Below are 26,950 nucleotides of genomic sequence, written 5' to 3' on the forward strand. Positions count from 1 at the left end.
TTACAACAGAAAAACAGTGAAAACCATGCAAATAATGTTTATAATTTTTCACCTTCCAATCCTTATGCCTTTCTTTTCACTGTATTTCATTGGTTAGAATCAACAACATAATATTGCATATAAGCAATGACAGCAAGTGTTTCAACAAAAACCATTCTTTGGAAGTCCCATCACTTTTCAATAGAAAGTGCTCAATATTTGATCATTAAATATAATAGTTGGAGTGATATTTTCTTTTATATTAGCAGTTTCCATTATATCATAACTAATAATACATTGGACTGTTTTTCAGGGTCAGTGCTGTAATCAACTGAAGTTATCTACATTCCCTAAATTAATATTGGGATAAAAAGTAAGTATATAAAAAGAACTCTTATCTCAGAACTGGAGGTGTGGCTCAAATGGTAGAGCAACCGTTTTGAGCAAAAAGCTAAGAGACTGTGAGGCCTTGAGTTCAAGCCCCAGTACTCATTTGCACACACACACACACACACACACACACACACACACACAAAATCTCTATTAGTTCATGTACATTGCTGCAAATATATTCCTGAGGCTATTGATTATATAATGGAACATGGTTTCTTGTGCTTACTGGTTCAGAACTTGAAGGGCATGGTGTTAGTGTTGCTCTGTGGTGAGAATTTCATGGCAGAAGTGAGGAGCCTGGCTCCAGTGTGTGTGTGTGTGTGTGTGTGTGTGTGTTGGTCCTGGGGCTTGAACTCAGGGTCTGGGTGCTGTCCCTGAGCTTTTTATGTGTAAGTATAGTGCTCTACCACAGCTCCACTATCAGATTTTTTGGTGTTTTCTTGGAGATATGAAGCTCATGAACTTTCCTGCCTCGATTGGCTTTGAACTATGATCCTCAGATCTCAGCCACCTGAGTGACTAGGATAAAAGGTGTGAGCCACCAACACATCGCCTCACTAGTTTTAAAAATTATTATTATTATTCAGTAGTTGTACAAAGGGGTTACAATTCTATAAGTCATGTTATGAGGACAATGTACCTTGATCAGTGTCACCCCTTCTTTCATTCCATTTTCCCATTTCCCTCCTCCTGTCCCTACCCTCAAGTCACATAGCTCATTTCTTCCATATTGTACATTGAATAGAATGCATTTGCTAACACTCCCTCCATTTCTGTACCTCACTTTGCCTCTCCCCTAAAACTTATTTCTGCTCCTGGATATTCACTTTGTTTGTTTGGTTTTGATTTTGTTGCCAGCCCTGGGGATTGAGTTCAGGGCCTGAGCACTGTCCCTGGCTTCTTTTTGTTCAAGTGGTAGAGTACTAACCTTGAGCACAAAAGCTCAGGGACAGTGCCCAGGCCGAGCAGTGCCTAAGCCAAGTTCTAGCCTCTGACTAAACACACACACACACACACACACACACACACACACACACACACGCACACACACCCGAAACAGGAAAGAAAAAAGTGAGAGTGAGTATATTCAAAGTACTTTTATGCGTGTATGAAAATAGAATAATGGGGCTGGGAATATGGCTTAGTGGCAAGAGTGCTTGCCTCATATACATGAAGCCCTGGGTTCGATTCCCAAGCACCACATACATAGAAAATGGCCAGAAGTGGCGCTGTGGCTCAAGTGGCAGAGTGCTAGCCTTGAGCAAAAAGAAGCCAGGGACAGTGCTCAGGCCCTGAGTCCAAGGCCCAGGACTGGCCAAAAAAAAAAAAAAAAAGAACAATGAAACCTGTTGAAATTGTTTTGAGAAGGAAGAGAGTGACAGAGGGACTGAGATCTATTGGAGCACATTGTATACATGACTGGAAACATCAGAATAAAAATCATCCTCCCCTTCAACTAATGTATCATAAGATAAAAACAATGAAACATGTTGAAATTGTTTTAGGAGGGAGGGAAGTCAAGGGAGAGAGATGGAGGAGGTAGGTTTATATGGGGACATTGTATGGGAATGTTAAAAATAAAACTCCCTTGTGTAACTTTTATATATGCTAATTAAAAATATTTTTTTAACGAAACTGGGCACTGGTGGCTCAAATCTATAATCCTAGTTGATATGTATGTGATTACAGTTAAAAGGTAGTCCACACAGAAAAATCTGAGGTTTCATCTGCAACCTGACCAGCAAAAACTCTAGAGGCATGGCCCAAGTGATAGAACACCAGCTGAGCAAATGAGACACCCTGGATTCAAACCTAAGTATGAAAAAAATTATATTAAAAGATTGAGAAATATAACAATTGGAACTGATTTGAGAGTAGAGCACATGGACAGAATAAGTATTCAATGTAAAAATAATTTTATAGGTGTGTGCTACTACAGTGACCTCAGGTTTTTTTATTTTTAATAATTATACATAATTAAGGAGTATAATGTGACATTACCATCCATGTATACAGACAACATATAATTAGCATATGGTTACATCTGTCATTTCTTTGTGTTGGAAACATAAAGACCTTTTCTGTTAGCTATTTTGAAACATTCAACTAATTGTTGTCCACTATAAGTTTATTTTTCATATCTTCCTATAATCACATGGAATTTCCGGGGGCATTTTAATTATTTTTATTAAAAACATCGATTATCTGCAAAATTTTAGCATAGTTTATGAAGTTATTATATCTTAAAGATGACATATATTGTTTTTAAATTTAATTTTGTTGTCAAGGTGATATACAGAGTGTTTACAGTTATATCCATAAGGTAATCAGTACACTTCTTGTGGATGTTTTGAGAAAAACTGTGTAGAGGGAGAATGATGGAAGGGATGACATTGATCTAGACATCTTGCACTCGTATAGTGACATGTTTAACTGAAACCCCTTTGTACAATGACTTAACAATAATAAAAACTCAATAAAGGTAAAATTTTAAAATTAAAAAGAAATAGTGATATACAGAGATTTTTCTTTATGACCAAAACAATGATTTGCAACTCTCTGGCTTACTATACAACAACAACAAAACAACCTTACAAATATTCATCTATGCTCTCATTTTTTAATTTTTATTTTGTTGGTTGTGAGTCTTGAACTTAAGGCCTGACCACTGTCCCTGAGCTCTTTTGCTCAAGGCTACCACTCTACCACCTTGAGCCATAGTGCCATTTCTGGTTTTTTGGCAGTTAATTGGAAATAAGGGTCTTGCGGGCTTTCCTGCTCAGGCTGGCTTTGAACTGCAATCCTTACATCTCAGCCTCCTGAGTGCTTAGGATTATAGCATGAGCCACCAGTGCCAGGATAAGCTCCTGTTTTGAACCTAAGGAAAATGAAAGCGGAATAAAGGTAAACAGTCTCATCATCCTTATTTCAAACAAAATGTTTCCATGAACAGTCTCAGATGTAGTCACTACATGGTTGAAGAAGTACCTTGCTAGTTGGCAACCCCTTTCAAATTTAATGCTTATCAGGAATAACTGTTCATCAATGCAGAAGCAATAGCCCACTTGCAAGAATGGTCTAGGTGAAATGGCCAGGTCGTGCTCTGTCTCTGTCATATATTGGCTTTGGTCTACTGTTCAGAAGGTAATTAAGAATGCAAAATAAACATAGAAATAGGAATTTAATCCCAAATAGAGAATTTTGGTAACATTTTCCATTAAATAAATTCTTCCTTTGTAAAAGTTTACTTATAGCTATCAGCTAATATTTTTAGAAAGATTTAAGTTCTAAGGGAATATTTTCCATCTATGAAAAGTGCTAGCCAGGTACCAGTGGCTCATGCCTCTAATCCTAGCTATTCAGGAGGCTGAGCTCTGAGGATTGTGGTTTGAAACCAGCCCAGGCAAGAAAGTCCATGAGACTCTTCAGTTGACCCTCAGAAATCTAGAAGTGGAGCTGTGGTGGAGCACTAGCCTTGAGCAAAATCTCAGGACAGAGCCCAGGCCCTGAGTTCAATTGACAAAAAAAAAAGAAGAAAAAGAAAAGTGCCAACAGTGTCTAGTCTAAACCCTTAAAGAAATCCTGTCAGTTCTCTGCTACTTAATGGGTCACTGAGGTGGGTCTGGATCTTATTTGGGGCACTTAGCTGGCATATTACATATGGGTGCAAGTTATATTGCATTTGTTTGGAGAGAGATATTAGATTTGCAAATTAAAATTCCAGGTGAGAAAGTGCTGTGTTGCCTTCTCCCAAGGAATACATACTAAGGGCCTTTTTCTCTCCACAGTGATTTCAAGTTTTTAACATTGTTGGCAAAAATTTAATTACATACATAAAAAAAATTTTATTATAACACTAACATGGAAAGGCCAATTTCCTAAAACGTTTGTGAAGGGATTTGTAATTTTATAAATAGTTCAGCTCTATAATACCCTATCAAATTTAGCTCTCTACTTGTAATTAAAAGCGATCCTTTACATTCTCCCAGAGATAAAATACAACTAGCATTGAAAATGATACCCTTGCTACTTGGCTCTCAAGTGAAGGGAAGGGGTTTTTGTTTGCTTGATGTGTTTACTCAGCTCCTACTAATGTGAACAGACAATCCCCAAGGACAAGAAAATAAATTTATGTCCAGCATGAGAAACACCAACTCAATAAGTTTAGTTCTGCAAAGAGATATGAAATTCCTCCTGACACTACAGGAACAGCACAGAATTAATGGGCCTAGGATGGGGTGTATGTATGAAGAAAATGGGAAAATATTGTTCAAAGTGTACAAACATTCAGTAAAAACATTAATATATTCTGGAGATATAATTTGCCAGATAGGTAATGATGAACATTTTAATTAAACTGTTGATGGTCATCATTACACAGTAGGTGTATCAATCAAATAATCACATCAAGCCTGGCACATTTGTTAACACTTATAATCCTAGCTATTTGAGAGATTGAGATTTGGAGGTTTGCATTTTGAAGCCAGCCCAAGCAAAAAGTTAGTAAGTTCTAAAAAAAAAAAAATTAAACCAAAAACCCACTGGTCATAGCAACACTCATTTATCTGTCAACCTAGTTATGCAAGACGATTGTGCTTCTAGGCAACCCAGGCAGAAAGTTCTCAAAACTCCATCTCAGCAGAAATTAGGTGTAATGGTGGACACCTATCATCCCAGTTATGGCAGGACATACACAAATAGAGGATCACAGTCCAGACATGGGACTAGGCAAAAAGCAGGACCCTATCTCAAAAGTAACCAATGCAACAAAGGGCTGGAGTCATAACTCCACAACAGAGCCTCTGCCTAGTAAGAACAAGGCCTTGAGTTCAAAGGCTAGTATTGACCATAAAATTGATATTGTGTACCTTGAATACATATAATCTTATTTGTCCATTAAACGCTTTAAAATCAAAATGATAACAAATTATCATTGATTATTACTGTGAAAAGTATGACATAGATACGGGGTTTTATGGGTGTGTAAAGAATAGTTACCTAAATTGAATGGGAATTAGTATAAAACTTTCCAAAAAAAGTATTTACTGAAGCAGGCATTGGTATATAAATAGGAGTTAACTAGAACAAAACAGCAAGTAAGGTATATGCTTAACTAAATGGAGAGGTTCAGCAACAGCAATAGGACAAGTGTCAGAAAAATTGAAATTTGTGGCAATCCTATTTACATGACAGTTTTCTTCAAATTTGGCATGGCCTTGAATTTTTAGAATTTTTATGCACCCTTAGGCAAATTAAGATTCTATCTAAAGTAGAAATTAAAAGCTACACACAGGGGCTGGGAATATGGCCTAGTGGCAAGAGCGCTTGCCTCGTATACTTGAAGCCCTGGGTTCAATTCCTCAGCACCACATATATGGGAAACGGCCAGAAGTGGCGCTGTGGCTCAAGTGGCAGAGTGCTAGCCTTGAGCAAAAGGAAGCCAGGGATAGTGCTCAGGCCCTGAGTCCAAGCACCAGGACTGGCAAAAAAAAAAAAGCTACACACATACACATAATTTGTTACCAGTGGAAGCCTTAAGCTTTGGGAGAAATCAAATTGGGGGAGTGGTGACAGAGATTAACCCGAGCTCCCTCTCATCAGATAGAGGAACAGGGCCCCTAACACAGAACTCCACTTCAAGAGACCACACCAAAAAACAAGAAACAATCAGAGTTTTGCACCAAATAACAAGATTAAAATTTAAGCATCTACAAAAGGGGAAACAAACACAGAGAAACTGAAGCAGGTGCCCAGCACAGTTGTGCTGTATATACTTATACTTATAGTCATCTGATGTTTGATAATGGAGCCTAAGCTATAAGGTAGAAAAAAGATAGTATCTTCAATAATTGGTGTTGAGAAAACTGGGCATTTATATGCAGAAAACTAAAAGTGGATCCTTGTTTGTCACCATGCACTAATATAAACTCAAAGTGAGTGAAAGACCTCAAGGTGAGACCTGAAACTGAAACTACTACAAGAGAAAGTAGGAGAAACAGAACTTACAAGCAGAAACTTTTTGAACAGTCCCAGGGGAACAGCAGATAGGAGATACTTTCCATACAGGATTAGAGCAGATGAAAAATTTCTACATAGCAAAGGACATAGTTACTAAACTAGAAAGACAACTAACAGATTGGGAGAGGATCTTTACCAGTAAAATATTTGACAAAATACTAACTTCCAACATATAACTGGAGCTCAAGAAAATAACACCTCACAAAACTAATAAACCAATCACCAAATGAGCAAAGGACTGGAGGATAGACTTCTCAGAAGAGAAGGTAAGAATGGCAAAGAAAAATATGAGGAAATGCGCATCATCCCTGGAAATACAGGAAATGCATGTCAAAGTGTCTTTGAGATTCTATCTCACCCCAGTGAAATAGACTAAAAATTGAAACAACATCAAAAGTTGGCAGGGATGTGGGGAAAAAGGAAGTCTGTTGCACTGCTGGTGGAAATGTAAACTAGTATAACCACTTTGGATAGCAGTCTGGAGGTTCTTCAAAAGACTAAACGTAGATCTTCCCTATCACCCAGCCTTACCACTCCTGGGCATCTATCCAGAGCATCACAAACCAGGATACCATAAAGACACCTGAGCATCCAAGTTTATTGCTGCAGTCTTCACAATAGTCAAGATATGGAAAAATCCCAGATGCCCTATAATAGTTGGGTGGATCAAAAGAAAATATGGAACATAGGTTCCACACAACGGAATTTTACACTTTTAGAATTTTATATTAGAATAATATTATGTCACTTGCAAAGAAATGGATGGACCTAGAATAAATCATATTAAGTGAGGTAAGCCAAACTCACACATATAAATGTGGACCTGATAAATCATTCAGGCCTCTAGGCATTCAAACACAGTGAGACCAAAAGAGGATACTCCTTTTTTTGTGTGTGTGCCAGTTCTGATGCCTGAACTTAGGGCCTGGGTGCTGTCCCTGAGCTACTTTTGCTCAATATTAGTGCTCTACCACTTGAACCATAGTGCCACTTCTTTTTCTGAGTAGTTTATTAGACATGAGAGTTTCAGATTTTCTTGCCTGGGCTGGCTTTGAACCACAGTCCTCAGATCTTAGCTTCCTGAGTAGCTAGGATTCAGGCATGAGCCATCAGCATCCAGTAGGAGTATACTTTTAGGGGAGGAACATAAAGGTGCAATGCTTCTGTGACTCTGATCATATAAAAATATTAATTGAAATGAACTCCAAGAAATGGAAACAGGAGTTTTTTCTTCTTTTTGTCCTGTTCGTTCATTTATCTATCTTGGGGAGGGACCTGGGGAGCACAGAAATGAAAGACAAAGTGTGAACAAATACTACAGTGGTACTCACTAGGCACTCTGTTGCAAATGAACTATATAACTGTGGACAGGGTCAGGAGTGGGAAACAGAGAGAAGAAAGGAAGGGGTGACATTGTCCAAAAAGAAATACATTCATTTTCTAAATTGGTAACCCCGTACAGCTCCATTATAATAACAATAAAAATAATTAATAATAAATATATTAAACCTTGAAAAATCCAGACTGTAATAAATTTCAACTCATATTCTGGTGATATAAATTTGTTTTTATGATGCTTTTCAAAGTTCTATGTAAGGTCTCACTCTCATTTTGATTCAGCAATTACTGTGTATCTAGTTTGAGCTAGTATTCAGAATAATTTTATGATGAGGTCTGAATTCACACAAAATTGTATATGCATTAATTAAATTTTTAGTGTGTCATTCATTTAGTATACAAGAGCTCCTATAGTATGTAATCAACTAACATCTCTATATATCAAGTTTCTGTCTATAAGAAAAATGATGGAGCTCGGAATGTGGCTTAGTAGAACACTACTTGAAAATAGCTGTTCACTTCTGGCTTTTTGGTGCTTAATTGGAGATACGAGTCTTATGCTCTTTTCTGCCTGGTCTTGCTTTGAATCTTGATCCTCAGATCTCAGCCTCCTGAGAATCTTGGACTACAGGAGTGATCCACTGGAACCCAGTGCTGTTTTATATTATTTTTGAACATTAAAAAATGTAGGCTTATGAAGTAAGAAAGATTATAATAGCCCATGTGATTAGATCAGAGGTTAAAGAAAGCAAATTTTAAAAAGGAAAGCATGAAAATGAAAATTTAATGTAATATGTGGAACATACACTCTATTATAAACCAGCCATTTAGACTATCAAAGATAATGATAATTAATTATTATGATGACAATAATTATATTTAGTTAAATTATCAATTTATTTACTTATTTATGGTCTGTCATGGGGCTTGAACTCAGGGCCTGGGCTCTGTCCCTGAGCTTTTTTGCTCAAGGTTAGCACTCCATCACTTTGAGTCACAGCTCCACTTCTCGTTTTCTAGTGGTTAATTAGAAATAAGGGTCTCATGGATTTCCCTGCTTGGGCTTGCTTTCAACCATGATCCTTAGATCTCTGTGTCACAAATAACTAAGATTACAGACATGAACAACTGGTGCTGTGCTAAAATATCCATTTTAATTCATTCCTTTATTTTATAGGCAAAAGTCATATTTCTTATTCTTCCTAATATGAATGTCATATTTCAAGGAGGTCTTCTTGCCGTCTTCCTAATTATCTGCTTCGGAATGAAAAAGTGAACCAAAATGCTTTGACCTCTTTGAGAGAATAGGAATGTGAGCTATGTGATGTGCTCCCTATTTTTCATTCTAGTTCATGGTCTTTGAAATCACAGGACATAGACTTTTGGTACATTTGAATGATATAGCCTAGCAAGATGTTCTCATTACTCTGCTAAAGTCTGAACCTATCACAGTAAATTGATGTGCTGTTTTGTTTCATCTTGCTTTACTTTGTTTGTGGACAGACACTACTTATAACAGAATAGAATATAGAAACAATTAAACTCTGTCAAATTGTCCAACAAATGCAGAAGTTTAATATATATAAATTAAAGAAAGCAAACAAGATAAATATCTGAATGTTTTTACTAGTCATGGGGCTTGAACTCAGGGCATAGGCACTATCCTTGAGCTTTTTGTTTGTTTCTCTTGTTTTGTTTTGTTTTCTCAAGACTAGCACTCTACTACTTGAACCACAGCTCTACGTCCAGTTTTTTTATGGTTAATTGAAGATAGGAATGTCATGGACTTTCCAGCCCAGCCTGGCTTTGAACCATGATCCTCACATCTCAGCCTCTTCAATAGCTAGGATTGCTGACATGGGGCTTGAACTCAGGGCCAGGGTGCTGTCCCTTAACCTCTTTGTGTTCGAGGCTAGTGCTCTACCACTTGAGCCACAGCACCACTTCTGGTTTTTTAGTGGTTAATTGGAGAGTCTCACGGGGGCTTTTTTTCTGCCAGAGGCTGGCTTTGAACCATGATCCTCAGATCTCAGCCTCCTGAGTAGGTAGAATTACAGGCGTGAGCCACCAGCACCCAGCTTACAACTAAACTCTTGGAAGACACTAGCCAATAAAACTTTGGCAAAACTTACTACTGTCAAAAACTGAATGACAGGGGCTGGGAATATGGCCTAGTGGCAAGAGTGCTTGCCTCCCACACGTGAAGCTCTAGGTTCGATTCCTCAGCACCACATATATGGAAAACGGCCAGAAGGGGCGCTGTGGCTCAGGTGGCAGAGTGTTAGCCTTGAGCGGTTAGAAGCCAGGGATGATGCTCAGGCCCTGAGTCCAAGGCCCAGGACTGGCCAAAAAAACAAAACAAAACAAAAACTGAATGACAAAATTAAGGCTGATTCTAACCTGATTATCATGACTAGACCTAATTCATAAAACAATGCAAGTAAGAGCAACAATTAAGTGCAATGGTTATGTAAGATTAAGGACTAGTTAGGAAAATGCCTCCCTTTTAAACTCAAGTAAGGAGGGAAAGATTTTGGCTAGTTAAGGAAATAAAAGCAAAATTCAAATCATAGAACCACATTGTTTGTGAGAAAAATAGTTGTGTTCTCTTGATGAGTTAATTTTAAAGGGCGCATCTCCAAACCATGAAATCAAACTTTTGTTTTCATAGCTAAATTGGAAATATTGGAAGACAGTCCAGGATGGCAGGCTTTGTCTTGCTGTTTGTTATGGAAAGCAGACACACAAATGCCTGGCATGAAAGAAAAACTTGTTTCTGTCAACTACATTCTGTTCAGGAAGAGTGCATCCGTGTGAAAATATGACCCCTCTATGGCTGCCAAGTTCAGCAAAATCTAAGGTGCTCTGTAGAGGAAGTGCTGAAAGCAGCTTTAACTTACACACCCAGTTTTTTGTTGGTTTTTTTTTTTAACTTTCAAAAATAATGGCAAGGAGAACACTTATAGAAAAGTCTTTTTTTGTTATTCTCCTCTATTTTCGACTTCCTCTGTCTCAATTTAGATATTAGATAAATCTGTTGTTTCTGAAAGAACTGGAAACATGATGATGACCCTGTAGCTTATGTTTTTCATCATTCTGGTTTATATTTCATGGATTTTTTTAAAGTTCCACATTTATTTATACCCATTGTGAATTGACAATCAGTGTCTTCTTCAACAAATATGACTTTGTAAGAACTCTTGCATGATATCTTTATCCTCTTCCTTTGTTTATGGTTTCTCCTTCCTTCCTTCCTTCCTTCCTTCCTTCCTTCCTTCCTTCCTTCCTTCCTTCCTTCCTTCCTTCCTTCCTTCCCTCCCTCCCTCCTTCCCTTCCCTTTTCCCTTCCCTTTTCTTTCTTCCCTTCCCTTCCCTTCCCTTCCCCTCCCTTCCCCTCCCTGCCTTCCCCTCCCCTGCTCTCTCCCCCCCACCTCTCTCTCTCTCTCTCTTTCTCTCTGTCTGTCTGTCTATCCTAGAGCTTGCACTCAGGGCCTGGGCGCTGTCCCTGAGATCTTTTTGTACAAGGGTTCCACTTTGAGCCACAGCACCACTTCTGGTTTTCTGGTAGTTAATTGGAGAAAAGAGCCTCATGGAATTTGCTGCTGTAGCTGGCTTTGAACTGCGATCCTCTGATCTCAGTCTGCTAAGTAGCTGGGATTACAGGCATGAGCCACCAGTGCCCAGCTATGGTTTCTGAAGTCCAAATTTAAATATTACATATAGGAGACATGGATGTTTTAGCAGTATAAGCTACCTAAACCTTCTTAATTTGTGATGAATTATGTAGTAAAATGTCGAAATGAGTCTTGCTAGTTCCATAATTTATGAATTGTTGGAGATGATTTTTCATTCTAGTTCATTGTATTTTTTCAGGATTATAGAGGGTTATAGTTAGACATACTTTTCCTCTTTTTTTCCATTTATTAAGAAAAGCACAATGTAAACTTCCAATTGGAGCTCAGATATGCTAGGACACAGAACAATCAGAACAGCAAAGCAAATCAGGAACATTTATTTACAGACTAGATATCAAATATTACCAAAAATTATTGTGAGTTTGTTTTGGTGTGGTTATGTAGGAGAGTGTTCATGACATTTAATGATGTGTATAAAATTATATAGAGAGCTGGGTGCTTCTGGCTCAAGCCTGTAATTTTAGCTAGTCAGGAGACTGAGATCTGAGGATCCAAGCCAACCTGGGCAGGAAAGTCCATCAGACTCTTATCCCCAGTTTACCACCAGAAAACCAGAAGTGGCTCTGTGGCTCAAAGTGGTAGATTGCTAGTTTTGAGCAAAAGAAGCTCAAGGACAGTGCCCAGCTCCTCAGTTCAAGCCCCACAACCAGCAAAAGAAAAGAAATGAAAAAAAAATGGTGTCTGTGATTTTTCTCAAATATTTAAGAAAAATGAGAGCAAAAAGATACATGAAGTCAGGGGTTGGATTGGGAAAGTGATATAGATCAAGCAGCATTGTGCTTATAAACTAATTTATTGACTTGCAGTCCTTTTGTACAGCTACTTAAAGTTAATAAGTATATAATTTTAAAAAGTTATAGAGAAAGCAAGTGTAGTAAATCTTGATAATGATCGGTATAGGCATTGATATATGAGGATCCATTGTATTATTTTCTATTTTTGTTTATATTTCAGCCTTTTCATTTGAATATTTAAACTACAAAATGTTTTATTTCAAGCTATAATAGATTAAAAGCATATCTGACAACTTTTTATCTCAAACTCACTGAAATAGACTAGGAATAAAATAATTGAGTACTAAACACATCAAAGAATGGAGAACAGTATCAGAGAATGGAGAAATATCTGCCTGTGTATCTGTAGTACATATTCACTTGGAGAAAGGAGGAGAAGAAAATACCTATCTGGTTGGTTTTCAGACTAGGGCTAAATTGTGTGTGTGTGTGTGTGTGTGTGTGTGTGTGTGTGTGTGTGTGTGTGTGTGTGTGCTGGTCCTGGGGATTAAACTCTGGGCCTGGGACATGCCCTTGAGCTTTTCTGCTCAAAGCTAGTGCTCTACCTCTTGAACCACAGTTCTACTTCTGGCTTTTTTGGTGATTAGAGGTAAGAGTGTCCTGTAATTTCTTGCCCAGGTTGGCTTTGAACATTGATGCGCAGATCTCAGCCTCCTCAGTAGCTAGTACAGGTGAGAACCACCATTGCCCAGCCTCTGTTTTTTTGAAATGTATAATTATTCATTGTCTATCACACTTGCCCATACATGCCCCAACAACTTCCCCCTCTTATGTTTTGTTATCCATCATTTACTCTTTCACTATCCCTTTTCTTTCTTCCCCCTTCTTGAGCCAGCTTCTAGTGGTCTGCTTCTATGTGATCTATTCTAGCCTTTACAAAGTAAAAAGAGCACATAGTAAAATAATAACAAAACTACATGTATATAAAAGTTTTTTTAAAAAGAAAATTCACACAAGCCACAATAACAATGGCTCCATATTTCCCAAACTCTATGAAAGACAAAATCTTGAAGATGTCAGATGTCCACCAAATACTATATAGAATACACAAAAGAAGTTCATGTCAAGGAATATCGCAGTCAAATTATGAAATGCCAAATATAGAGCCGAAAGAGTAAAATGAAAGCAAGTAGGGAAAAGATGGAGTATGTCTGTGGATTGGGATGATGAAATTAATACCTGACTTTATAGAAACAAAGGATTCCCAAAGACAAAAGAGAAAAAATGTAAATAAGTGGTGAAAAAAGACATTTAACTCAGAACACCTGGTGCTAGTGGCTGACATCTGCAATCCTAGTTACTAAGAAGAATTAAATCTTGGGATCACAGTTTGAGGCCAACCTGAGCAGCAAAGTGTGTGAGATTCTCACTCCAATTAACTAGAAAAAAGGTGGAAGTAGAAGTGTGGCTCAAGTGGTATAATACCAGCCTTGAGCAAAATAGTCAACTGAGAACACAGGCCCTGTGTTCAAGCCCTGGTGCTGCAACACACACACACACACACACACATACACACACACACACACACACACACACACACACACACACACACACACACAAAGGAACCCTCAAAATTCTTCATCTGGCAAATGTTTTAAGAAAGAGGGAGAACTGGGTGCCACTGGCTCATGCTTGTAATCCTAGCTACCCACGAGGCTGAGATCTATGGACTGCAGTTTAAAGCCAGCCCAGACAGGAAGGTCTGTGAGACTCTTTTCTCCAATTAACCACTAGAAAACCGGAAGTGGCACTGTGGCTCAAAGTGGTAGAGTGCTAGCCTTGAGCTGAAGAGAGCCCAGTACCAGCAAAGAAAGAAAGAGATATCATAAATGTTAAAAAAAAAAAAAACTGGCTGGGGATATGGCCTAGTGGCAAGAGTGCTTGCCTCCTATACATGAGGCCCTGGGTTCAATTCCCCAGCACCACATATACAGAAAACGGCCAGAAGCGGTGCTGTGGCTCAAGTGGCAGAGTGCTAGCCTTGAGAAAAAAGAAGCCAGGGACAGTGCTCAGGCCCTGAGTCCAAGCCCCAGGACTGGCCAAAAAAAAAAAAAAAACCCCACAAAAAACGTAAACCTAGTTTGTAGGTCATTCACAGGTTTGTATTGACAGTTGCAATAATGTTCTTATTAATTCTAAAGGAAATATGAAGATACAGGTTGAATCTATTTCCATATAAAAGAGACATTTTAGTGTATTCAAAGGTATATGTTCGGGAGGGTGTGGGGGAGGGTACAGAACCCGAGGGAAAAAAGGTGAAAAAGTTCAGCAGTGGAGCCCACTGGTCACTGATAAAAATGAACTATACAACTCAAGGGTGGAGTTGGGAGGGAGGGACTGGGAGAGAATAAGGGAGCAGAAGACACTGTGGGAAAGGAAATGTGCTCATTACTTGACTCCTGTATTTGTAATCTCTGTACATAACCTCTATAATAACAATAAATTAAATAAACTTAAAACAAAGGGTTCACAAATGCAGCAATGGTACTAGCTGGACACTGTGTGAAAAGGAACAATACAACTTGTGGCTAGGGATGGGAAAGAAAAACTGGGAGATAGCTAAAGAAGGGGGGAAAGAAAAACTGGGAGATAGCTAAAGAAGGGGTGACATTATCTAAAAAGAAATGTACTCTTGGGTTGGGAATATGGCTTAGTGGTAGAGTGCTTGCTTTGCATGCATGAAGCCCTGGGTTTGATTCCGCAGTACCACATAAACAGACAAAGCCCGAAGTGGCACTGTGGCTTAAACCATAGAGTGCTAGTATTGAGCAAAAAGAAGCCCAGGGACAGTGCCTATGCAAAAAAAAAAGAAGAAGAAGAAAGAAATGTACTCTTTACTGATGTATATTAATCCTTCTGTACATCACCTACATTTAGAGTAAAAAAATTAAGAAAAAATAGGGTTTTCTTTTTACAAATATTAAGCTATATTGATTAGATAAAGTGGATTTCAAGATGAAATACATTACAAGAGATAAAGAAGGACATTTCAGAGTGGTAAGAGATGAATTGAGCTGGAAGATGTGACCTTCATAAATGTGTGTACCTATGAGACAGCTTCAAAAACATGAAGCAATGTTCCACAGAAGTGGCCAAATAGATAATGGCATAATCAGAATTAAATAATTTAATTATCTAATGACAGACACTGGTGGTTCACACCTGTAATCCTAGCTACTCAGGAAACTGAGATCTCAGGTCAATTTTGAGGATGGTCTAGCCATATGAGATTTCCTTTTTATTAGTCCCCACCAGGCCTTTTCCATATTGGTCACATCAAGGTCTCTTTTATTTATTTCTTTTTGGGGGTGCTGATTTTGGGACTTGACCAGAGGACCTAGATGCAGTTCCTGGGTGGCTTTTTTTTTTGCTCAAGGCTAGCATTCTACTATTTGAGACACAACTCCAAGTTTTCTGTTGATGTTTGAGTGGTTAATTGGAGATAAAAGTCTCATAGACTTTCTTTCCCTGGCTGGCTGGAATCTGTGATCCTCATATCTTAGCCTCTTGACTTGCTAAGATTACAGGCATGAGCCAACCCAGCCTGTCTTCCCCATTTAAGTTTTGAGAGTCAAAAGCTATGCCAAGGAAACTTTAACTTGGGTCATCCAAGAAAATAGTTCAAGAAAGATGGAAAGAGAGAGAAAGGGAGACAGAGAAAGAGCATCATAGAGTTATAGAGTCCTAAACACACAGACACTGAACCAAGGATTCTCCATTTTAGGCTACCTTCCCCTTTCCTCATTGCTCATGTGCAACTGCTACCTATCAAGTTGAAGCCCTCCAAAGAATGTAAATTAGTAAAGGACTTGAATTTTAATATGTGAAACAAATGATCATGACCTGAAAAATGTATTACTATTAAAATACCAATAGAAATAGGAAGCAGAATCAAATATTATTTCCCATTACCCAAATTCTATTGTGGATACGTGTCAGTCATGGACTAGGATACACTGACCTCTAGGTTTGTGAACCAAAGTATTTTAATAATTTTTGGGGCTCATTTTTCCCTCTTCTGCCCTCTGCTTATATGCTTAACATTGAGCGTAACAAAGTCCAAGGGAAGATGTGTAACCTCACTGCATCTTGCCACCCACAGATTCACATTCACACAACTCCATTTCTTTTTCCTTTTTTTTCTGAATTTTTTTTTTTTGCCAGTCAGGGCCTGAGCACTGTCCCTGGCTTCTTTTTGCTCAAGGCTAGCACTCTGACACTTGAGCCACAGTGCCACTTCTGGCTGTTTACTGTATACGTGATGCTGAGGAATCCAACCCAGGGCTTCATGTATATGAGGCAAGCACTCTTGCCACTAGGCCATATCCCCAGCCCCTTCTGTTCTTTTCTTATCTTTTTTTTATGGTTGAGAGGCTTGAACTCAGGGCCTGGGCAATGTCTCAGAGCTCTTTTTGTTCAAGGATATTGCTCTACCACTTTGAGCCACAATGCCAATTCTGGTTTTTGAGTGGCTAATTGGAGATAAGAGTCTCACAGGGACTTTTCCGCCTGGGGTTGGTTTCAAACGCGATCCTCACATTTCACTCTTCTGAGTAGCTAGGATTCTAGGCATGAGCCACTGGTGCCCAAATACATTCCCATTTTTGAGTAGTTGAGGGATGGGTGATTCCATGTCCTGGATGAAATTAGTAAGAGTTTTACTGGACTGGTTATAATAAAGGTAAGAGATCTTTCCTGAAGGAAATTTGTTAACCAGAGAGAATCAAAATGGCAAAACTGCCAGTGCTGATAGCTTAGGAGGTTGAGATCTAAGGATCTCAGTTTACAGACAACCCCAGTGCAGGAAGGTCCATGAGATTTCTTTCTCCAATAAACTACAAAAAAATCCAGAAGTGTTGCTTTGACTCAAGTGGTAGAGTGCTAACCTTAAGCAAAAAGCTCAGGGGTAGCATTTGGACCTTTGTTCAACCCCCCAGGATAGGAAATAAATAAATAAATAAATAAATAAATAAATAAATAAATAATCTCTTTCTAGTTATGAGCAGAGATGTGAGCATTGTGGTTCTAAGCTATCCCTGGCAGGAAAGTCCTTGTGATTCTGATCTCCAATTAAGAAAAGCTCAAGAACAGCATACAGCCCATGAGTTCAAGCCCCATGTATAAAAATATCCCAAATATCCACCAACTCATGAGTTTATAAACAAACTGTGGTCTATCTCTACAAGAGGATATTTTTCAGTCGTAAATATTGATACATCCTGGAATATTGGTGAACTTGAAAAATACTGCTTTGTGGAAGAAGCTGATAGCAAAAAAAAACACATTGTATGATTCCTCTGACATGAAATAAGTGTCGAGAATGAGAAAATTTATATAGACATAAAATAAAGCAATACTGTAGTTGTCAGGGACTGAGGTCACTCACAACAGAAAAGTGGTAACAGATAAATGTTAGGAGATTTGGTTTAAGAGTGATAAGAATGTCTTCAAAGTACATTCATGGATGCACAGATGTATATATAAAACATGGAATTGTACATTTAAATGGGGGAATTGTATGGTACATGGAGCAGTAAAATGAGCTCTTATGCTAAGTATGAGAGATATTAGTTTGAAAGTCTTCTATTATTCCTAAACAACTGCTCCTTGTAATAATGCAAATTAAATAGCATAATTAACAAATACATAGCTTTCAACAGCCCTAGACTCTTCACTGGATTTTTTTTCTTTCACTGGGTTTATTTTTGTGTTTTAATTACTTCCTTGTTGTAAACTAAATTTTATTACTTTAATTTTTCTTTGTCAGTCCTGGAGCTTGGACTCGGGGCCTGAGCACTGTCTCTGGCTTCTTTTTGCTCAAGTCTAGCACTCTACCACTTGAGCCACAGCACCACTTCTGGCCTTTTCTATATATGTGGTACTGAGTAATTGAACCCAGGGCTTCAAGTATGTGAGGGAAGCACTTTACCACTAGGCCATATTCCCAGCCCTATTCCTTTAATTTTAAAAGTTAAACATTTGGGTGATTTGTTGTCTTAAAAATCAGTATGGCTGGGCTGGGAATATGGCCTATGGCCTAATGAAGCCCTAGGTTCATTTCCTCAGCACCACATATGTAGAAAATGGCCAGAAGTGGCGCTGTGGCTCAAGTGGCAGAGTGCTAGCCTTGAGCAAAAAGAAGCCAGGGACAGTGCTCAGGCTCTGAGTTCAAGCCCAGGACTGGCCAAAAAAAAAAAGCAGTGTGGTTCCCTGCGGCTAGTAGTTCATACCTATAATCTTAGCTGCTCAGAAAGCTGAGATCTAAAGATTGCAGTCTGAAGCCAGGCAAGGCAGGAAATTCCATGAGACTCTTACCTATAATTAACCACCAAAAAGTCAGAAAGGGAATTGTGGCTCAAGTGGTAGAGTACCAACCTTGAACACCAAAGCTTAGAGACAGAGCCCATGCCCTAAGGTCAAGCCTCAGGACTAGCACCAAAAAGATAAAGAAAAAAAGGAAATCAGTATGGTTAACAATTTTATTGACCAGTAACAGGGTATAACATTCTCTTAGGGTTAAGTTTGACTTTATACTTATGCTAACATTCAGTCCCAAATATTTTTATTACTTTTATCTTTTTTTTTTACTAACTTAGTATAATGATTGATTTCCTCCCTTCCTTCCTTTGTTCATTCCTTCCTTCCATCCTTCTTCTTTCCTTTTTTCCTTCCTTCCTTACCAGTCCTAGGGCTTGAACTCAGTGCCTGGATGCTGTCCCTATGCTTCTTTTGCTCAAGGGTAGTGCTGAAGGATAGCACTGGTGGATAACTCCACCAGTGGAGCCACAGCTCCACTACTGGCTTTTTGAGTAATCTCATGGATTTTCTCGCCTGGGCTATCTTCAAACCATGACCCTCAGATCTAAGACTCCTGAATAGCGACAACTACAAATGTGAACCACTGGTGCCAATGTGGATTTCTCAATTCTGTGGATGAATCTCCCAAATTTTTCCCATTCTATTCCCTTTTACTATTATCTAGCTTTATGACTCACTTTCTCTCCTAAATTATTCCAGTAGCCTCTCAACTGATTTTTCTGCTTCTCACTTTCTCCATGCTACATTGAGTAAAATTTTCTTCTAATTATATGCTTGTATCTTTCCTTGTGCAAGTCTCTGAAAGTTTCCAGTTATCTGTAACACCCAAAATTCCTACGCTGTCATTTCAGGCCCTCATGATCTCATTGCAACAGACTTTGCAAAGCTCGTCTTTGGCCAGTTCTTCCCATGCTCCATAGAATAGCTGCTCAAGTCTCTTCTGTGTTGCTTAAACTCATTAGTACACTTTGGTAATTCCATAGCATGAACCCCCACCTCCCGGCTTGTGTAATACTTTTTCCATTCATTTGTATGTGCTGAAATTATGTTACAATTTAGTTTAAATTGTAATGAATAGGGGCTGAGAATATGGCCTAGTGTTAAAGTGCTGTCCTCCTATACATGAAGCCCTGGGTTCGATTCCTCATCACCACATATATAGAAAAGGCCGGAAGTGGCGCTGTGGGTCAAGTGGTAGAGTGCTAGCCTTGAGCAAAAAAATCCAGGGACAGTGCATAGGCCCTGAGTAATGAATATACATTAATGGTACAAGAGGATTTCATTGTGATAATTATGTAGATAAATATGATGTACTTTGAGCAATTTCACTCTTCCATTACATTCCTATACCTTCTACCTCATATCCCTTTTCCAAACAGTGTTTGGTGGATTTTACTATACTACCTTCATATATAATATAATGTATGCAAATATATTTACATATATTATATTATATATGTGTATATACACACATTTCAGTCCTTTCACCCCTCAATATCTCTTCCTCCAACAAGATTCTCCCAGATTTTTACATATGTCTTCTTAATATCATGACCATCAGTTTCTGTCTAGATTCCAAAGGAGTGAAAATATGCAATACTGGTATTGTGGTTTTTTTGTGCCAGTCATGGGGCTTGAACTTAAGACCCAGGTGCTGTCCCTAAGCTTTTTTTTCACTCAAGGCTAGTGATCTACAACTTGAGCCACATCTCCATTTCCCGCTTTTGGTGGCTAATTGGAGATAAGAGTCTCAAAGGTTTTTCCTGCCTAGCCTGGCTTGGAGTCATGAACCGCAGATCTCAGCCTCTTGAGGAGCTCGGATTACAGGTATTAGGCACTAGCACGTGGCACAATATTTGGCTTTTGAACTGGCCTTTCCTTGTTCAATGTGATGGTCAGTAGTTGTATTCATTATCCTGAAAATGACATAATTTCATTTTACTTTATGGCTGAGTAGTATTTCATACCATATATGCACCATTTTTCTTTATCTGTTCATTGTTTGTTGGGCACTTGACCTGATTCCATATTTATTTTATAGCTAGTATTACAAAAACATTCCTATATGTGCCCATTTTTCCACCATCACTGCTCATCTCTCTTAATAAAAAATGTACCATGAGAGGAGAAAGAAATATGCCACAAGAGATTGGTAAAAGATGAAACTAGAAACACAGAAAAGAAAGAACTACTTAAGGGGCTGGGGATATGGCCTAGTGGCAAGAGTGCTTGCCTCCTATACATGAAGCCCTGGGTTCGATTCCCCAGAACCACATATACAGAAAATGGCCAGAAGTGGCGCTGCGGCTCAAGTGGCAGAGTGCTAGCCTTGAGCAAAAAGAAGCCAGGGACAGTGCTCAGACCCTGAGTCCAAGGCCCAGGACTAACTACTTAAAACACAAGAAAAAATACTTTAAAAATATGCTGAGATCAAACATCTTACTCTGATAGCTATTGCATCTACTATGCAAATCTAAACTTCTCTTTCTCTCTGATTAATTCCTATATTCATCTTCATTGTGGTCCATATATAACATGGTTGCCTCATATAATGGCTGTTACTACGTACTTTACCCTCAGACAAAGTTCAACTTTTTCTTTAGGCTTCTGTTAGACTGCATTTTATACTGACATCATTTTAAAAGAATTCCCTAGAAAGGTAATAGGATGAGCATAAATAATTTCTTTTAAATTGAGCCTCAATTTCATATATAAACCTTGGCAAGACATATATTTCCTGAAGCAAATTTCATTCTTTATCCTCTAGTCAACTATGATTGGAGGTTTATAGTCATGTGATATTTAAAACATGGCTTCTGTCTTTTGGCGGGGCTTGAGGAAGCATAGCTTCCATACAGAATTACTTGGATAATGGTAGACATTGATATTCAGAAATTATTCTTGTTTTTTAGCAGACATGCAATCTATTCCTCTTCAGCCTCCTGCTTTTTTCCTTCCAAAGAATATAAAAAATGATTCAAGTTACATTACATTAAAACTTAGCATAATCACTCCAAATATGAAGCAAACTTTCTGTTCTTAATGGTTTGAGTCATGCATAGATTCAATAAAATATCCTTGTAGACTACAGAAAATGAAGTCTATATCTTAGGTTATTCAGGCATTTTCTCATAAAGACTAATTAAAACTCCTTTTAAATTGAAATAAAACATGAATGCATTCTAGCAAAAAAGAACCAAACTAATAAAACAAATAACGTGAAAGAGTATATAAAAGTATGATTTAAAAACTTTTACTGTGAATATTCATGAAATAAATTCTGGTGTGTGGTTTTTTTCAGAAAAATTGGGGGGAATAGTTCACCCTTTAAGTTTCATTATCTCTTTAAGAATTTATCTTATTAGAAATGAAAAATAAAATATAATTAAGTATAAAAGCATCCCATGTGTTTGAATATTTTACTTTGTACAACCACACAAAAAATTTACTTTGTTTCAACTTAGGGATAATAAAAGAGAAGAAAATTTATCAAATGATAGAATGCAAATGAATAGTGTTTATACTTAATCTTTTCAATGTGTATGCTTGAATATATTTAGGCAACTATAATTAACTGGATGTTAGTTGGATAAAATATTGGGAAACTTTGCAATCAGGCCACTGAGTATTCAGTTTAATTATGTTGGTGTGCACTTCTCTTTGCTTCTAATGCCAAGGATCCATTGGTAAAATGAATGCCCATTTTGTGGTCTGTTATGCAGAAAATGTTTAATCCAGTGTTTGATTTACTCTGTTAAATTTTCCTTATTGAATGTGCTTATTCATCCATGTAAAATTCGGTATGCTTATTTCTGTTACTATGACTTTACAATTAAACAGCTAAATGAAGAACAGCAAGATTTTCTGTAAAGATTCATGAGAGTTCCACAAAATTATTCATAGTTTATTTTGTTCGGATGTGAAAATGCAAATGTGTTCTGAATATTTACCTATTGAACAAGCTGACGAATACAATATTTCAAACAATCATTTTATTATTAAAACTAGTAGTTAAATATATTTCTGATATAGTGGAAATGATTGCTATCAGGACATTGATAGTCTTTTAAAGATGGAAGCAAAGATGAACTCACTGAACTTTATAAACCCCAAATGGAAAATAGTATAATATTTATACACATTTGAGATGAAAAAGTTGAATCTGATTCCATCTGTAAAGTTCTTTGAAGTGTTTTTATGGTCACAAAAGTATAGCTCCATGTAATTTGAGGTTATTCTCCAATAGACTAGACTTCATCCATTTTTCACTATGTTTTATTGTCCTGAGTATCTGTGTCATGAATTTTTACTACCACTACAACCACAAGGTTCAACACAGAAAATTTTTAATTAAAAAAAAGCTGTGACATTACTTGGGTATTTAAAACATTGCTCTTTCTAAATCTGAAACTTACAATGTGTTAATAAGCTACTCATTGTTGTTTTTTCATAGTATTAAGAAATACACATTGCTAGAAGCATAATGGTTTTCTAAGAACCATTCTTATATTTCAAGAACACATGATGTTGGAAGTGGAGCTGTGATTCTAAGTGGTAGATTGCTGAATTTGAACATAAAACTTAGAGACAACACCAGTAGTTTAAGCCCCAGCATAGGAAAAAAAAATGTTGCTCTTACTTTAAGGCTGGTGCCAGTAGTTCAAGCCTGTAATCCTAGCTACAGAAGAGGTTGAGATTTTTTTTATTTTTATTTTTATTTTTCTTATTTATTGTCAAAGTGATGTACAAAGAGGTTACATTTACCTATGTTAGGCCATGGGTACATTTTTTGTACTGTTTGTTACCTTCTCCCTCATTCCCCCCTCCCCTCTTCCCCCATGAGTTGTTCAGTTGGTTTACATCAAATGGTTTTGCAAGTATTGTTTTTGGAGTTATTTGTCTTTTTTTTCAGGTTTTGAAATTTATTAAAATAAAATATTAGCAAATATGCAAAAATTTTCTTAAAAGTTATGGCTTTGATAAGCACAAGACAATAAAACCCAATTAATACATTTTTATAAGTATCAAAAAAGATCAACAGGATTGAGGCATGTTGCCAGACCTGCATTTTCCACAACATAAAGTGAAGCAAAACAAGACAATTCAGAAGCAGACAGACCCACAACACAGCCACCAGGGTGGTGGTTCAACGTGTGCAACATGAGATGTTTTTTAAGGGAATGGGGCAGGTGTATGTGTTTCACCATGGCAGCCCTATCCAAATTTAAAACAAGATAGCCTGGTGCCCAACCACTACCCGTGAGTACCCACGGTGAAACTACTACAGGAGTATGTCAAAGCACCAGCATTCCAATGGGGAGGGGATCTAACTATACACAAAACTCTGAACTTTCTACAAACAGCAACTTCAAATATATCCTTTTAGGATAATGGCTTATGATAATTAAAAACAATTTAAGAACTGAGTTATTTGGAAACCAAGCTTTTCCACTCCACCATAATGGATGAAAGAATTCTGCTGTAGATCTTTTCAACACAATGACAAGACTCACTTTACAGAAACTACTACTAGCAAATATTACACCATGTGTTTTTATTTTAAAACAACAAAATGAATGCATGAAATCACCTTCACAGCATCTAATTTTGGAGTGCCCTGTAAGTGATTATACAGTCGTATTTTGGGAGAAGAGTTGTTTGTGCATGCATGAGTGTGTGCAATGTGTGTTGCTGGAGACTAAACTTGGGGCCTCAAGCATTCATGCCAGGCAAGTATTCTACATGTAACTACAGCCACAGCCAGGGAGATCAGCTTCTTTTATGAATAAAGGCTTGATAAATATAGTCACCTCTTGTAAGGAGGTAACACATCTTCCTCAAAACATGCTAAACTACAACTTAAGGTTTCTGTCCAACAGGTAGAATTCTTTGTTTATGCAGAAAAAAATGGCTTGAATATTTACTTTCCATACGTGCACTTCTGTGATAAGGAAAGAATCCAAGAATCTCACTTTTATCATTGAATACTGTTGCTCTGGGAATGAGAAGAAACCTCCAAAACACAGCCCCTTTGAAAGCTGTCACTTCGGAACATTCTCTCCCATAAAAATTACCCAATATTTCTAAAACCACCAGGCTATCTACTACCTTAAAAGTTACTTATCTAACCAATACTGTATTGAGGACACACTTTTATGGGCAAACCCCAAACACAGATGACAAAACCAGTAAGACAGAGAAGGCCTCTGAGTTCTTAAAAGCTAAAAGGTCCAAAATTCAAGCTATCACGAGGTTGCATTCAATAATTATCAAGATTCTGCCTTTCTCAGGAAGCAAAAGGGATAGTTAAGAGAGAAAAATGACACTACTAGAGTACTATGAAGCAAATGACTTGAAGCAGAAGTGTACTCAGATACTACCAAACTTTTCTATAAAATTTCTCTATCGGTAAGGTTTCATATTTGCTATAATCTTTCTCCTCCAAAAGGATACTATGACTAAGGAAGAAACTCCCCTCACAGGTAATACAGGTTTTTGTTTTCTTTTAAGGTGAGCCTAATTGTTAACTTGACAAGAGACTTCAGAATTGAATACATACCAATCATTTTCCCTCCCCAAAGGATGTTTTACTCTCCAAAGTTATGAAGAATATTAAACAGTGCCTGTACTAGCAGGTGTAGCACACTGAATTCTCTAATCTAGTGATCTTTCCTGGGCTCCTGTCAGCCACCCAGCCACCACCACTACCATCACTGCTGTCTTATACAGCTGTTATGGGGAAAAAAGACTCACATTGTAATGCATATATATGACGTGCTTACTGTCACTTTCCTTTAAATTTCCTAAAGTGCCCATTTTACTAAACTGATAATATTCTTTAGTTTCATTTGTCTTTTTATCCTTTGTCTCTCAATTTTGATATTCCCTTTCACTTCCCTAGTTCTAATACCAGTATATACAGTATCCAGGGTACTCAGATGAGATACAGTGATAGTGCGGGTACAACCACAGGAAGGGGATATGTATAAAGAGGATCATCAACTAAAGAAGCTACGGTTTCACATGGCATTTTGAAAGTAATTACAACAGTGATATAACAGTCGTTTCCATAACATGAGTTCATTTCACTTAGCATCATCTTAGGCATTCATAAGGGCATAGCTATTGGGCTCTTGTGATCCTCTGCTGTGACTAGCCTAAACCTGTGCTAATTATTCCCTATGAGGTAAACCATAGAGTCCATGTTTCTTTGGGTATGGCTCACTTCACTTAGTATAATTTTTTCCAAGTCCTTCCATTTCCTTACGAATGGGGCAATGTCATTTTTCCTGGTAGAGGCATAAAATTCCATTGTGTATATGTACCACATTTTCCTGATCCATGAGATTTGAGGATCGAGATTAGGAGCCAGCTCTGGCAGGATAGTCTGAGAGACTCGTATCTCCCATTAACCACCAGAAAACTGGAAGCGGATCTGTGGCTCAAAGTGGTAGAGTGCTGGCTGTGAGCAATAAACCTCAGGGACAGTGCCCAGGCCATGATTGACAAAACAAAACAACAACAAAAAAGAACTCATGATGTCAAAGTTGATCTAGTACTGTTTTTTCCCTTTGCTTATGCTATAAGATCAGTGGTTTGATGGTTTATAACACTGGATTCTGTGGCAGTGGATATAGTAGGTGTGCATATGTCTATAAAATGGCATAAATCCTGGATCATAAACTACACTATTATCACTGATATCTGAGAAAAGTGTGCCAGCAATTCTGATTCATCTGATCCACTGCCACTCCTAAAACCTATTTGATGATATGTCCCACTGATAATCTTTTATGAAAACATGATTAACACCATTTTAGGTCACATGTGTAGCCTAACTTAGTGTTGCCCAAAGTGTGGGCTTAAAAGTTTTTATGAAATCCTCATAATTTGCATATGTATTTATAATAAAAATAATTTAACAGTACATCAGTCATCATTTAATTTTCCTCAAAATGTACTTGATCATAAAACTCCTAATAATCTGCATATTACATATCACTAGAATATAATTTTTGGAAAATGGCTCTGTGGAAAACAAACAAAAACAAAATAAGCCTGATGGTGCTCACTTCGGCAGCACATACACTAAAATTGGAATGATACAAAGAAGATTAGCATGGCCCCTGCGCAAAATAAGCTTGACACCGGTGGCTCATGCATGCAATCCCATGTACTCAGGAGGCTGAGATCTGAGAATCTTGGTTTGAAAGCTCCAGGAGAAGCACAAACCCAAACCAAATCCTGATTATAGTGTTAAAGGTTTCTTGGGAATGTATTGTAAGTCTTTACCTTTTGACATTCAAGAAATATTTACAAACTTATATTTGATTACAAATGTTCTTTTACATGCCTGGATAATTCAGTACACGAATATCTCTGCTTTCCTATTACTAACTTTCATGATCATTAAATT

The 26,950-nt window shown here is 37.7% G+C and overlaps 1 long non-coding RNA gene and 1 pseudogene across 1 annotated transcript; both read left to right on the forward strand.

The window, feature by feature from the left end:
- Nucleotides 1-678: 678 nt before the first annotated feature.
- LOC125343257 lies at nt 679-24,900 on the forward strand. The gene is made up of 3 exons (XR_007209296.1): nt 679-692; nt 10,421-10,423; nt 24,208-24,900. It is a non-coding gene; the product is annotated as an uncharacterized LOC125343257 (long non-coding RNA).
- A 1,698-nt stretch (nt 24,901-26,598) lies between these two features.
- On the forward strand, nt 26,599-26,668 carry LOC125344371 (annotated as a pseudogene).
- Nucleotides 26,669-26,950: the final 282 nt, after the last annotated feature.

Source organism: Perognathus longimembris, chromosome 28 (genome assembly GCF_023159225.1).
Source record: "Perognathus longimembris pacificus isolate PPM17 chromosome 28, ASM2315922v1, whole genome shotgun sequence".
In the NCBI taxonomy this organism is placed as follows: domain Eukaryota; kingdom Metazoa; phylum Chordata; class Mammalia; order Rodentia; family Heteromyidae; genus Perognathus; species Perognathus longimembris.